This window comes from Mus musculus, chromosome 13, assembly GCF_000001635.26.
Source record: "Mus musculus strain C57BL/6J chromosome 13, GRCm38.p6 C57BL/6J".
In the NCBI taxonomy this organism is placed as follows: domain Eukaryota; kingdom Metazoa; phylum Chordata; class Mammalia; order Rodentia; family Muridae; genus Mus; species Mus musculus.
In genome coordinates, this window is record NC_000079.6 from 88,509,300 (window position 1) to 88,522,095 (window position 12,796).

At 37.7% G+C, this 12,796-nt stretch overlaps 1 long non-coding RNA gene and 1 pseudogene across 1 annotated transcript in view; one reads left to right on the plus strand and one right to left on the minus strand.

Moving 5' to 3' along the window:
* Positions 207–2,129, minus strand: Gm19139 (predicted gene, 19139; annotated as a pseudogene).
* Positions 11,894–12,796, plus strand: part of Gm34585 (predicted gene, 34585) — a 56,983-nt gene continuing 56,080 nt past the window's right edge. Inside the window, exon 1 of the long non-coding RNA NR_166903.1 lies at positions 11,894–12,105. This is a non-coding gene — a long non-coding RNA (predicted gene, 34585). The remainder of the gene's footprint in view (positions 12,106–12,796) is intronic.

Genomic DNA, 12,796 nt, shown 5'->3' on the forward strand with positions numbered 1-12,796 from the left:
GCACCACCAAGTCCTTGACAGCTTTGTCAGTTTTGCCTGTCTCAGCCATCTGGAAAAGGGTCTCACAATGTGGTTTTCAGGATTGATCTCTGCATGGTTTTTGTCATCATATAGTCCATTGTAGATTGTTCTGAAATGATACCATTTAACTCTGAATATTTCTTCCCATGAATATTAGTTAAGACTTTGGACTTAAATGTACATATGTCTGTTTTGGTCATTTAGCTCATTGTTTTGGTCAAATCCCTAAAAAATGTGGGCCTTCATGATCCTCTGCATGTTGGCTGTCCAGCTGTAAATACTTGTCATAATGCAGCTGGTGAAGGTGGAAGCCTATTAGATAGAGATTGTCACCTTTTCAACCTTCTTGTCCAAGATCTCCTTCATGAGCTTTGCATATTCTAAAACTGTGACTTGTTCTCCTCCATTTTCTTCCTCATCTTCTGGAAGTTCCAGGCCCTCCTTAGTCACTGAGATCAAGCTATTTCCATTAAATTCCTTGAGTTGCAGCATTCAGTACTCATCTTTAGGCTCAGTCATATACACTTCCTCAAAGCCCCACTTTGGCCCACATTCCACAAAGACTTGCACTTTGCTTTCACTGGTGAAATAGTAGATGGACTTCTGTCTCTTCTTCATGCAAGGTATGCATTCTTACAGGGAAGTCATCTCAATTCCAGACTGAGAGGTGGGATAGGGCAGGAGCTCAGAGAGGTTGCAATGGTTAGTGGAATCTTCATGGATTCCAAGCTTTAAGTTCTTGGAAAACTCATAAAATTTCTTGTAGTTCTCTTCATCTTCAGCCAACTCAGAGAAAAGCTTAAGGCATGTTTTCATAATGTTTTTCTTGGTAACTTTCAGGATCTTGCTCTACTGGGGCACTCTCAGGAGATGTTCTGGGGCAGGTCTTCAGAGACAACCACACTACGGCTAAAGTTGAAGTACTTAGGTATCAGCTCATTACAGCTGTCCAGGATGAACACATGACAGAATACAGTTTGATGTTATGCTTGTTGCTTTCAAAAACTGTCAAAGGGAATTTGCCAGGAAGTGAAGAGCAGTGCACTGAATTCCAATTGACCTTCTACAGAGAAATGCTTGACTGCCAAGTCGTCTTCCCAATCATTGGTGATTCCTTTACAGCACTCATCATAGTCCTCTTGAATGCTGTCATCTGGGTTCCTGGTGAAAATAGGCTCAATCTTACTCACCTAGTCGTGATCAATATATTTCTCCATAGTTTTCATTTTCTTCTTACTTTTGCTGCTGTCATTTTTCTTGTCAGATTCCATACCTTCGATCTTAGATTGTGATTCATCATCCTTATCTTCCTCCTTTTTCTCTCCTTTCTCTTCCTCTGCCTCATCATCTATGATCTCCTTCTCTCATTCCTTCTCCAAGTAGAGGGTGATGGTGGTAGCCGATAAACTGTGAGTTCTTCTTCACCATTTCTTGACCTTCCTCTTCCCTGAGTACTCTACCTGATCTTCTTTGAAGGGAGAATCAGTTTGGTATCCAGGGCAATGGGCTGACTATAGACTGTATTAACTGTGAAGGATTGACCAGCAGAAGACTCCCAGGTACACTGCTCATTATCATTGTGCTTTGTGATTAAAAGCACTTTCTCTGTCACTCAATAGGCCAGATAGAATCCAACACCAAACTGCCTAATCATGGAGATGTCTGCTCCAGCCTGGAGAGTCCCCATTAATTTCTTTGTACAAGATTTAACAATGGCTCCCAAGCTATTTATGAGGTCAGCCTTGGTCATGCCAATGTCTGTGTTTATTAAAGTCAATATGCACTCCTGAGGGTTGAGGATGATATCAATTTTCATCTATTTCCTGCTGTTAAACTTGGAAGAGTCTGTCAGACTTTCATTCCTAATCTTGTCCAAGACATCAGAAGCATCTTGAAAAAGATAAATCTCATGTTTGAATAGAAAATGTTGATGATGAGGGAAATGAGCTGGGCTATTTTGGCCTGAAAGACAATAGGCTCCACTTCTTCCTCTCCATTGTGCACTTCCTCCAGCATGTTTACAGAAAAGCCAAGTCATAGTACAGAGAAGGATGGGCCTGGACCCCGTCAGACTGGCAAGGCAAGCTCAGGCTGCACAGGAGTGACTCAAGATTTTACTGCTATTTTTAAATATCCCACTTTACCTACAATCTCTTTAGTTAAATTGTTTTCCATTCCTACTTGATTTTAAAACATACTGGTTAAAAACATCTCATATTGTAGCAACCCAATTATATTTCATCAGTCAGCTATGCTGGCATCAGACATTTTGCAACTGAAGACCATAGAATTGTTATAAGCTGAAACAAATGAAACAAGTCTCTGCCTGGAAAATTATTCACTGTTTTAGAGTGACAATGTTGTTCCTAATTTCAGACAAAAAATATGCTGCTAAGGTCCCCTGTAGGCAGTTCCTTTTACAAAGGAAATGCCTTTCTGTTTTAAGATGTGTCTACTATTAGGTGTCTTGAGCATTCATATTTATTTACAAATAAGAAGTAGAAATATGTGATCTAAGAAAGAAAAGCAGAAAGCTAAAATTTTTTCCCCGTAGTCTTACATTATAGAAGCAATCTCAGTATGTAACCACTAAACACCATCAATACACTTTGAACATTTTGAAAAGAACGCATAGAAAAACAAACAAAAGTGATACACACTGTATGGGTCGATGAATTGTAATAACCTGAACCAAGCAAAGCAGTTCCCATCCCTTGGAAGGTATGTAAATGATAATACCAAATTATTCTCAACAACATAAATGGAAAATGACCAAGATGTTAAAATCTCTAATAATGGAAAATCCATTACTTTCAACAACCACAACAACAACAACAACAACAACAACATCAACAGCAAAATATTACAGCATAGGTCAGGGACACATCAAAATGATTGTTTTGATTTGTAGTCATTATACAAAGAAAAGGGTCTAAGAAATCACTCACTACACCCATATCCTAATGCCTAAAGCTAAGCAAGGAACAATGAAAGTGACTTACATTTTAATAGTCATAATTACTTAAATCCTATTGATACCCAATCTGACAATTATTCAGTACAATTATAGACCAAAATCTATTTTCCAGGATATTTTTATATCTGAACTCTTCTATTTTCTTTTCAAGAGAAACAGGATAAAAACATGTGTCTAAATAACCTACACAATACTTTTCTGTAGTTCTCTGTCTAGAGATGAAAACTCCATTGGAGATTTTCCTGTTTTGTGTTAGTATGTGTATTAATATCACTGTTTTTCTCTTCCATTGTTTTTTACATTGAGGATAGTAAATATCTTTAGGCTTATATTTCTCAAAACCTACTTTAATAAGGGATCATAAATGCATTGATATCCCCTCTAGCCCACCACCCACCAGAAGTACTGCAAAGGAAAGGTTAATAGGGAAAAGAGGGATATGGACCTGTTTAAAAATAGTTCTTTGGGGCCATACCAATCTTCACTATTAAAATAGCTGGGATTAAATTCAAATGAATGAGCAACAGTAGTTCAGTCCACTCACAAATACCATTCATGAGTCATCAAAGGCAGTTCAATCGAGAAAAAAATGTGAGGCTCTGCCAAACATCCTGAGTTCATAGAAGCAGAAATTACCTGCCAGAATATAAAAAGTTCTTCTGTGTGTTTCTCTCTTTGTGTCAGTGAAGAAGGCAAGGCAAACCAATGTCACAGTGTCATTAGCAAAGACCAGTATAAACAAAATCCAGTGAAGACCAGCAAAGAGTAGCAAGGCAAACCAATGCCACACATCATTGTCCTCTGTCGGTAGGGTTTATATATATGTATATGTATATGTATATATGTGTGTGTGTGTGTGTGTGTGTGTGTGTGTGTGTATCCTTTCCAAACATCATATATGTATATATATGTGTGTATATATATATATATATATATATATATATATATATATATATCCTTTCCGAACATCATGTGTTCTGTCAAGCATCCACTCTAGCAAACATCACCTAGCAAACATCACGTGCCCTTTTTTCAGAAAAACACCATGTGTCTGTTCTCAACAAAACATCCTCTCATAAGTCAGCTTTCAGGAAAAAAAAAAAAAAAAACAGAACTTAGACACCAAAGAAAACAGAAATGTCCACTTCCCATGCCCTTTAATCTAAGTGTGTGTGCGCGCTCATGTGTGTGTGTGTGTGTGTGTGTGTGTTACATCTCTATGTAACATTTATGCCTGTGGATATGCATGCTCATGTATAGGGCCCAGATGTCAGACTCCCTACACTAACAATTTCCAGAATATTCCTTTGATTGATAGTCTTTTACTGAATTCAAAGGTAGGCTCAAAACCAGCAACTCCACAAGTTATCCTTCTGTTTCTGATCCCCAGAATTCATATATTAGAGTCACCTTTGGCTACCTGAACTCATTGTCAGGCATATTCAGCAAGACCTGTGACGCACCAAATTATCTATGCAGCCGCATCTATCTTCTCTTTATTCCCTTCCACTGTTCCTTAATAGTGGAGAGTCAATGCCATTTATCACTCCTAATTTCAGGAGGTTGTTTCATGAATTCACAATTTGGTATATTTAGGAATAATTCAGATCATAGATTTTTTTTAAAGTTTCTTTTGAAATTAATATTTGGACATTATTGCTCAGTTTAATAATACCAAAATTAGCTAAGAGAAGGAAGTACATTTCAGGTCATAATTTTGTCTTTCCTAAGATTACTGATGTATTTTCCAAAAGAAATCACATTCTTACATGAATAACTTCTCTACTCAGCAAAGGTCATTGGGAATAACATGGTATAAGTGGAGAGACTATAATATCTAAAAGTCATAGTAGACTTTGTTCAAGTAATAATATCTTATATGTAATTTAATCTTTCTTGAAAAATCAATATTTTAATTTATACAAAAGAAATATGATTAATTAAATGTAGTATAATCTCAATATGCAAAGAAAATACAAATTATGTTGAATGACCCATGTGTAGTGGCATACACTTTTAATCCCACCACTGGGGAGACAGAGGCAAGCTGATTACATCTAAGTTTAAGGACAGCCAAATCTATATACTGATTTCTAGGATAGCAACAGTTACATAATGGAATTTTCATCTCAAAAAAAAAAAAGACCCCTCACCCCAAAACAAAACAAAACAAACAAACAAACAAACAAGACAAATAAAATGAATTGCCTTGAGTGAAAATAGTGAACACTGTTCACAGGGTAGGCAAATAGATAAATAAATATATACCATCTATGAGTAGGCTACAATATACAACATTTACATAGATGGGTTTAAACTGTTGCTATAAATATTATCTTTAATGTCTTGCATAGGCCAAAATACAAACAAACAAACAACTTACCAAATTTATGGTATGTTCATTTGTTTTTGTTTATCTTTGTTTATTGGAGTACTAAATGATGCTCCCTCCTGCCCCCCAAATCACATGCACATGTCCACATTCTCCCACACAGTCTCTTCTGAGATGGTGGCCCTTCAACCCTAGAATATCAAGTCTCTGTCATATTAGGTGCATCCTATCCCACTGAGGACAGAGAAGGCAGCCATGTTTGGAAATGGTTACAAAAGTCAGGCTACAGCGTAAGGGAGAGCCAATGTTCCAGTTGGTGTATTCACATGGAGACTAAGGTGCATTTCTTCTACATATATTCCGGGAACCTCATTCCAGCACATGAATGATTTTTGACTGGTGGCTCAACTCAGAGAGATCCCAGATATCCAGGTTAGGAGACTCTGTGGTGCTCCTGTAGGGGTCCTGTTCCCCTTAGGACCTTCAATCCTTCCCCTAACTCTTCCAGAAGAATCCCTGTCCTCTTTCCAGTGTTTCACTGTGGGTAACTGCATCTGTATCAGTCAGTCACTTGATAGAGCCTCTCAGAGGACACTTATGCAAGACTCCTGTCTATAAACATAGCAGAGTATCACTAATAATGTATACTATCTGGGGTGAATTGTATAGCTTTAATGGGAGAGAAAGTACCAGGAGGTAAAGGGAGAGAGATAAGGAAAGGATTGTGGGAGGAGATGAGCAGAAGGAAGGGCAGAATGTAAAGTGAAAAAGTAAAACAACAAAAACAATGCCAGGGATTGGTGCTAGCCCAGGGGATAGGTTTAAAGTTGAGTGGATTAGTGGATGGTCATTCCTTCAGTCTTTGCTCCATCTTTGTCCCTACATTTCTTTTAGACAGGGTAAAATTTGGCTTGAAAATATTGCAAGTGGGTTGGTATTCTTATACCTCCACTGGGGTCCTGCCGAGTCACAGGAGGTGGCCTCTTAATGTTCCATATCCCCACTGTTAGGCATCATGATTGAGGTCACCTGGGCATCTCCTCCATCTCAAGTCTCTTAGAATTCATAAAGAGTTCTCCTACCTCCTACCCCAAGGTTTCCAGTCATTCTCCTGAAACTCAGGGTCCCTCCCCTGCTTCTCGTAACATGTTCAACAACAAGAGATCAAGGGGATACAAATTGGGAAGGAAGAAGTCAAGGTATCACTATTTCCTAATGATATGGAAGTATATATATATATATATATATATATATATATATATATATATATATATATGGGATCACCAAAATTCTACTAGGAAATACCTACAGCTGATACACAACTTTAGCAAAGTGCCTGGATATAGAAGTAACTCAAATAATTCAGTAGCCTTCCTCTAGTCAAAGGATAAATGGGCTGAGAAAGAAATTAGGGAAACAATGCTCTTCACAAAAGTAAAAAATAATATAAAATATCTCTAACCAAGCAAGTGAAAGAACTGTATGATAAGAACTTAACATCCCTGAAGAAAAATCATAGAAGACCTCAGAAAATGGAAAGATCTCCCATGCTCATAGATTGGAAGGATTAATATGGTAAAAATAGCCATCTTATCAAAAGCAATCTACAGAGTCTATACAATCCCCATCAATATTACAACTCAATTCTTCATAGAGATAGAAAGAGCAAATCTCAAATTCTTTTGAATTAAGAAAAAACCCAGGATAGCAAAAACTATTCTCAACAATAAATGAACTTCTATGCCATCATCACTGACCTCAAGTTGTACTATTTAGCAAAAGTGATAAAAACTTCATGGCATTGGGACAGAGACAAACAGATCAATGAAATATAATTAAAGACTCATAAATAAACCTACACATCTATGGTCACTTGATCATTAACAAAGAAACTAAAACCATACAGTAGAAAACGGAGAGCATATTCAACAAATGGTGCTGGCTCAAGTGGAGTTTGGAATGTAGAAGAATGAAAATTGATAGATTCTTATCTCTTTGTACAAGGCTCAAGTCCAAGTGGATCAAGGACCTCCACATAAAACAAGATATGCTGAAACTAATAGAAGAGAAATTGGGGAAGAACATTGAACAGAAGGGTAGAGGGGGGAAGTTTTCCTGAACAGAATACAAATGGCTTATGCTCTAAGATCAACAAACAATATATGGGACCTCATAAAACTGAAAAACTTCCAGAAGGCAAATGACACTGTCAATAGGACAAAATGGAAACCAACAGATTGGAAAAAGATCTTTACCAAACATATATCCAATAGAGAGTTAACATACAAAAAATACAAAGAACTTAAGAAGATAAACTCCAGAGAAACAAATAACCCTTTTGTAAAATGGAGTACACAGCTTAATAGAAAATTCTCAACTGAGGAATTTTGAAAGGCTGAGATGCACTTAAAGAAATGTTCAACATCTTTAGTCATCAGGGAAATCTAAATAAAAATGATCCTGAGATTCCAATCTGAATGGCTAAGATCAAAAACACAGGTGAGAGCACATGCTGGTGAGGATGTAGAGAAAGAGGAACACTCTTCCTTTGTTGGTGGGATTGCAAGCTGGTGGTACAACTCTCAAAATAAGTCTGACAGTTCCTCAGAAAATTGGAAATAGTTCTTCCTGAGAACCCAGCTATACCACTAGTGAGCATATACCCAAAAGATGTCCCAACACATTACAAGGACACATGCTCCACTATGTTCATAGCATCCTTATTTATAATAGTCAGAAGTTGCAAATAACCCAAGTGTCCCTCAATAGAAGAATGGATACAGAAAATGTGGTACATTTACACAATGGAGTACTATTCAGCTATTAAAAGCAATGAATTCATAAAATTCACAGGCAAATGAATGGCACTAGAAAATATCATCCTGAGTGAGGTAACTCAGACACAAAATAACAAACATGGTATATATTCATTGATATGTAGATATTTGCCCAAAGGCTCACAATGTCCATGACAGAACCCACAGTCCACATGGAACTTAAGAGGAAGAAAGACCAGGATGTGGATGCTTCAATCCTGCATTGAGAGGGGAACAGGATGATCACAGGAGGTCAAGGAGTGGTTACTAGGTGGGAGAGAGGAATGGGAGGAAACAAGTGGGAGGCAATATAAAGCACTGGAGGCTACAGGAGAGAGGTACAGAGGGTCAGGGTATTGAATAAAGATATGTTGCAGTAAATGAGGAATGGTGGATAGCCACTGGAGAAGATTCCAGACTCCAGAGAAATAAGAGGCTCCCAGGACCCAGTGAAGATGACTTTAGCTGAAATGTGCACAGAAGGGGAGATAGAACCTGGAGATCACCTCCAGGAAATTGGCATGGCCCCGATTTAGGGATGCTCCCCCGCCCCATTTATCTCAAAATGTTTAACCCAGAAACGTGCCTGTCCAAACACAGAACAGAGACAAAAAATTAGAGCAGAAACTCAAGGCAAGGGGCTGATCCACCTGGGGATCCATTCTGTCTACAAACACCAAACTAGACACTGTTGCCACTGCTAAGAGGCACTTGATGACAGGAACCTGGTGTGGCTGTTCCTCGGGATCTTCAGCCAAAAATTGACCATTACAGATGTGTATGCTTGGAGCCAACCATCAGACTGAGCTCAGGTACCCTAGTGAGGAAGCTGGCAGAAGGACTGGAGGAATGGAGGGGGATTGCAACCCCATAGGAAGAACAATATTGGCTGGGTGGACCATCCTGTCCTCCCAGGGACTAGACCATCAACCAACCAGTGTACAGGGAGGGATCCATGGTTCCAGATACATATATAGCAAAAGATGGCCTTGTCTGACATCAATGGGAGGGGAGGCCCTTGAATCTGTGGTGGGTTGATGCCCCAACATAAAGGGTTGCGGGAGGGGTGGGGCAGCAGAGGGTGGATGGGTGGAGAAACACACTCATAGAGGCAAAGGGGAGGGAAGAGATGGTGAATGTGGAGTGGTGGGTTTGTGGAGGGATAACCAGTGAATGGGATATCATTTAAGATGTAAACAAATGGAATGATAAACAAACAAACAAAAAAGTTAGAGAGAAGGACTGAAAAAAAAAAAAAAAGAAATCTGTAGAATTCCTTTATACAAATTATAAATAGCCTGAGAAAGAAATTTGGGAAACAGCATCCTTCACAGTAGTCACAAATAATATAAAATGTCATTGTGTTATTCTAACTAAGCAAGTGAAAGATGTATATGAAAAGAATATCAAGTACCTGAAGAAAGAAGTTAAAGAAGATATTAGAAGATGGAAAGATCTCCCATGCTAATAGGATTAACATAGTAAAAAATGGCCATTTTACCAAAAGCAATCTACATTCTGATGCAATCCCCATCAAACTTTCAACACAATTTTTTACATACCTTGAAAATCAATTCTCAACTTCATATAGCAAAAGAAAAACCCAGGATATGTAAAACAATTCTGAACAATAAAAATCTTCTGGGGGAATTACCATTCCTGACCTCAAAGTATAATACAGAGCAATAGTGGTAAAAACCAAACAACTACAACAACAAACAAAAAACAAAATAAAACAAAAGCCTTCATGGTATTGATACATAATCAGATAGGTTGATCAATGAAACTAAATCAAAGACCCAGAAATATAACCACATACCTATAGATACTTGATTTTTGACAATGAAGGTATAATAACACAATGGGGGGAAAAAGTATCTTCAACAAATGGGTCTGGTCTAAGTGGATGTCTGCAAGTAGAAGAATGCAAATAGATACATATTCATCACACTGCACAAAACCCAAGTACAAATGGATCTAGGACCTCAATAGAAAGCCAGATACACTAAATTTCATAGAAGAGAAAGGGGGAAATAACCTTCAATGCATTGATACAAAAGACAATTGCCTGAGCAGAACACCAATTGCTCAGGCTCTATGGTCAACAATTGATAAATGGGACCTAATTCTTTTAAACATGAGATGATTACTGTACATTTAAAATAGTGTGACTGATGCCCCAAATAATGGTCAAAGAAAAAACACACTAAATATAAGATATTTCTTTTTTTTCTTCTTTTTTCATTTATTTTTATTAGATATTTTCTTTATATACATAAGATATTTCAATTCTAAAATTTTGTGCTAGATAGTTGTAGCTAGACCACATTTATGTTAAGGCCATTTCTCTTTCTTTTCAGATGCACAGGACTTATTAAAATACCTATAACAGAGATAAAGTCTTCTTTATGAATCAAAACTTCTTTTTAACATTTTAAGCTACTGATTTTATATCTTAAGCCACACTGAGTTTCCAAAATAAGAATTATGCTTTCGTTTTCAACTTTCTCTACTAGCACATTCACAAAGTATTTAGACTATCTGGTATTTTCTTTAAAGAAAGGAAACATCATGATTTTGTAAACAAACTGCAAAGTATTCTTTAGAGTTACTTAAGAAGTCAATCGAATCGTCTGCACCTGCTGCCACTACTAAAGTTTCTTCAGTGAATCATGAGTATTGGTAATGGCAACAGACACAGAACTTAGTTAATATAATCTAAGGTGGAAATGTCAGGCACATTCATGCTTAGATGAGAACTTCAGGAAGAAATGTGTTTTCTCTTGTACAAAGCAGTACAATATAAAGTTAAAGCAGTTAAAATGAAAATTTTTTCTCTATTTCCAGGAACCAAAAATGGAACGTATTTTCAAAGTCACAGAAGTGTTATAAGATGCATTTAATATACATGTATTATTTTAATATCAAATACATCACTTTTAAGATATTAATAGATAGACCAGTACATATTTTCTCTATTACAGATGTTTATATTAAATATAATAGACATTGATTCAACAAGACTGCATATTATAATTACAGTATTCTCTAGTATGGACAAATTTTAACATAAACAAAAACATAAGGACTAGAACCGGTACCTTCTGTATGTCAAACACAGTCTCAGCAACTATTACTTGGCTGATCCTGCTCCATCTGCATTTATGACTATTTTTCTTCATGCTGTATGTTTATGAAAAACATATAGCTATAACAGAAATTAATCTAGAAGTATCTTCATATATTCTAATCTATAATATATTTTAAAACAGGCATAACTCTTGAACTACTCTAACAGTTAATTAACACCAAAAATTCTGTATTATAAAAGCTGATTCACATTAAAATAGTTTAGTAGAGTTTTTTTTTTTTCTTTTTTCTTTTTAGATTATTTTTTCCTCCAAATTTGTATTAGGTATTTACTTCATTTACATTTCAAATGCTATCCCAAAAGTCCCCTATACTATTGCCCGCGCTTTTGCTCCACCGGCAAGAAAGACGCAACAAACCGGAATCTTCTGTGGCAAAAGCTTTATTGCTTACATCTTCAGGAGCCAGAGCGAGAATGGCAAAACCCCCGTCCCTTTTAAGGAGAATTATCCTCCGCCTAGGAGTTGTCGCTCCCTGATTGGCTGCAGCCCATTGGCCGAGTTGTCGTCATGGGGAAGGCAGAGCACAAGGAGTGAAGAACTACCCTTGGCACATGCGCAGATTATTTGTTTACCACTTAGAACACAGGATGTCAGCGCCATCTTGTAACGGCTCCCCTACCCACCCACTCCCACTTCTCCGACTTCTAGGCCCTGGTGTTTCCCCTGTACTGGGGCATACAAAGTTTGCAAGACCAAGGGGCCTCTCTTCCCAATGATGGCCGACTAGGCCATCTTCTGCTACATATGCAGCTAGAGACACTTCATCTCTGACTGTCGAATAGTGTATGGAGATTCACTAGAAAAGCTGTAAGTGCCTTTATGAATCGGCTAATAACCAGGTGTGGGGATTCAATGTCAATATTGCTGCTTCTTGACGCATACTTCAGCCTCCTGACCATTTTGCAGAAGACAAATTCAAACATTGTTACTTCCTTGGAGCCTCTCAAACACTCACTGGTCACATTTTGCAGTGTCAGGGAAATATTAGTGATTCCCTCCAAAACCAGACAGGAGCCGATCTAATGCAACTCACAACAGGGTCTTTATTTCAGCTAGCTCAGCCTCTCCAATGTACCACCATCACACAGGACAGTTTTGGTGGTGGAGAAGCCCCATATATCTATCAGGCCAAGAATGTACAGTAAACAGTAAGTGGCAGGGGGTGAGTGTGCAGGAACTGGCTGATACTAGGAGTCGTCATGGGGGTACAGGTTTGTTGGAGATGCTGCTCATATTTAGGGTGTAACCTGGAAAGAAACATTGGTCTTGTTGGGGATTAGCCTAGAGTCTGGAGCTAGGCTTGGGTTTTGTTGGGGGTGGGGGGCTAGGTACCAGACTGTTAATTTACCTGAATTCAGACTTAGGTCGGGTTCTTTAAAACGGAGTCAGAACTTAAAAGATTTGACTTCTCAATTGGAATAGATTACCTGTCATACTCCTATGTCACATCGTTACCATAGCTGATATTTCTTCTAATTTCCTTTTGGAAAAATATATA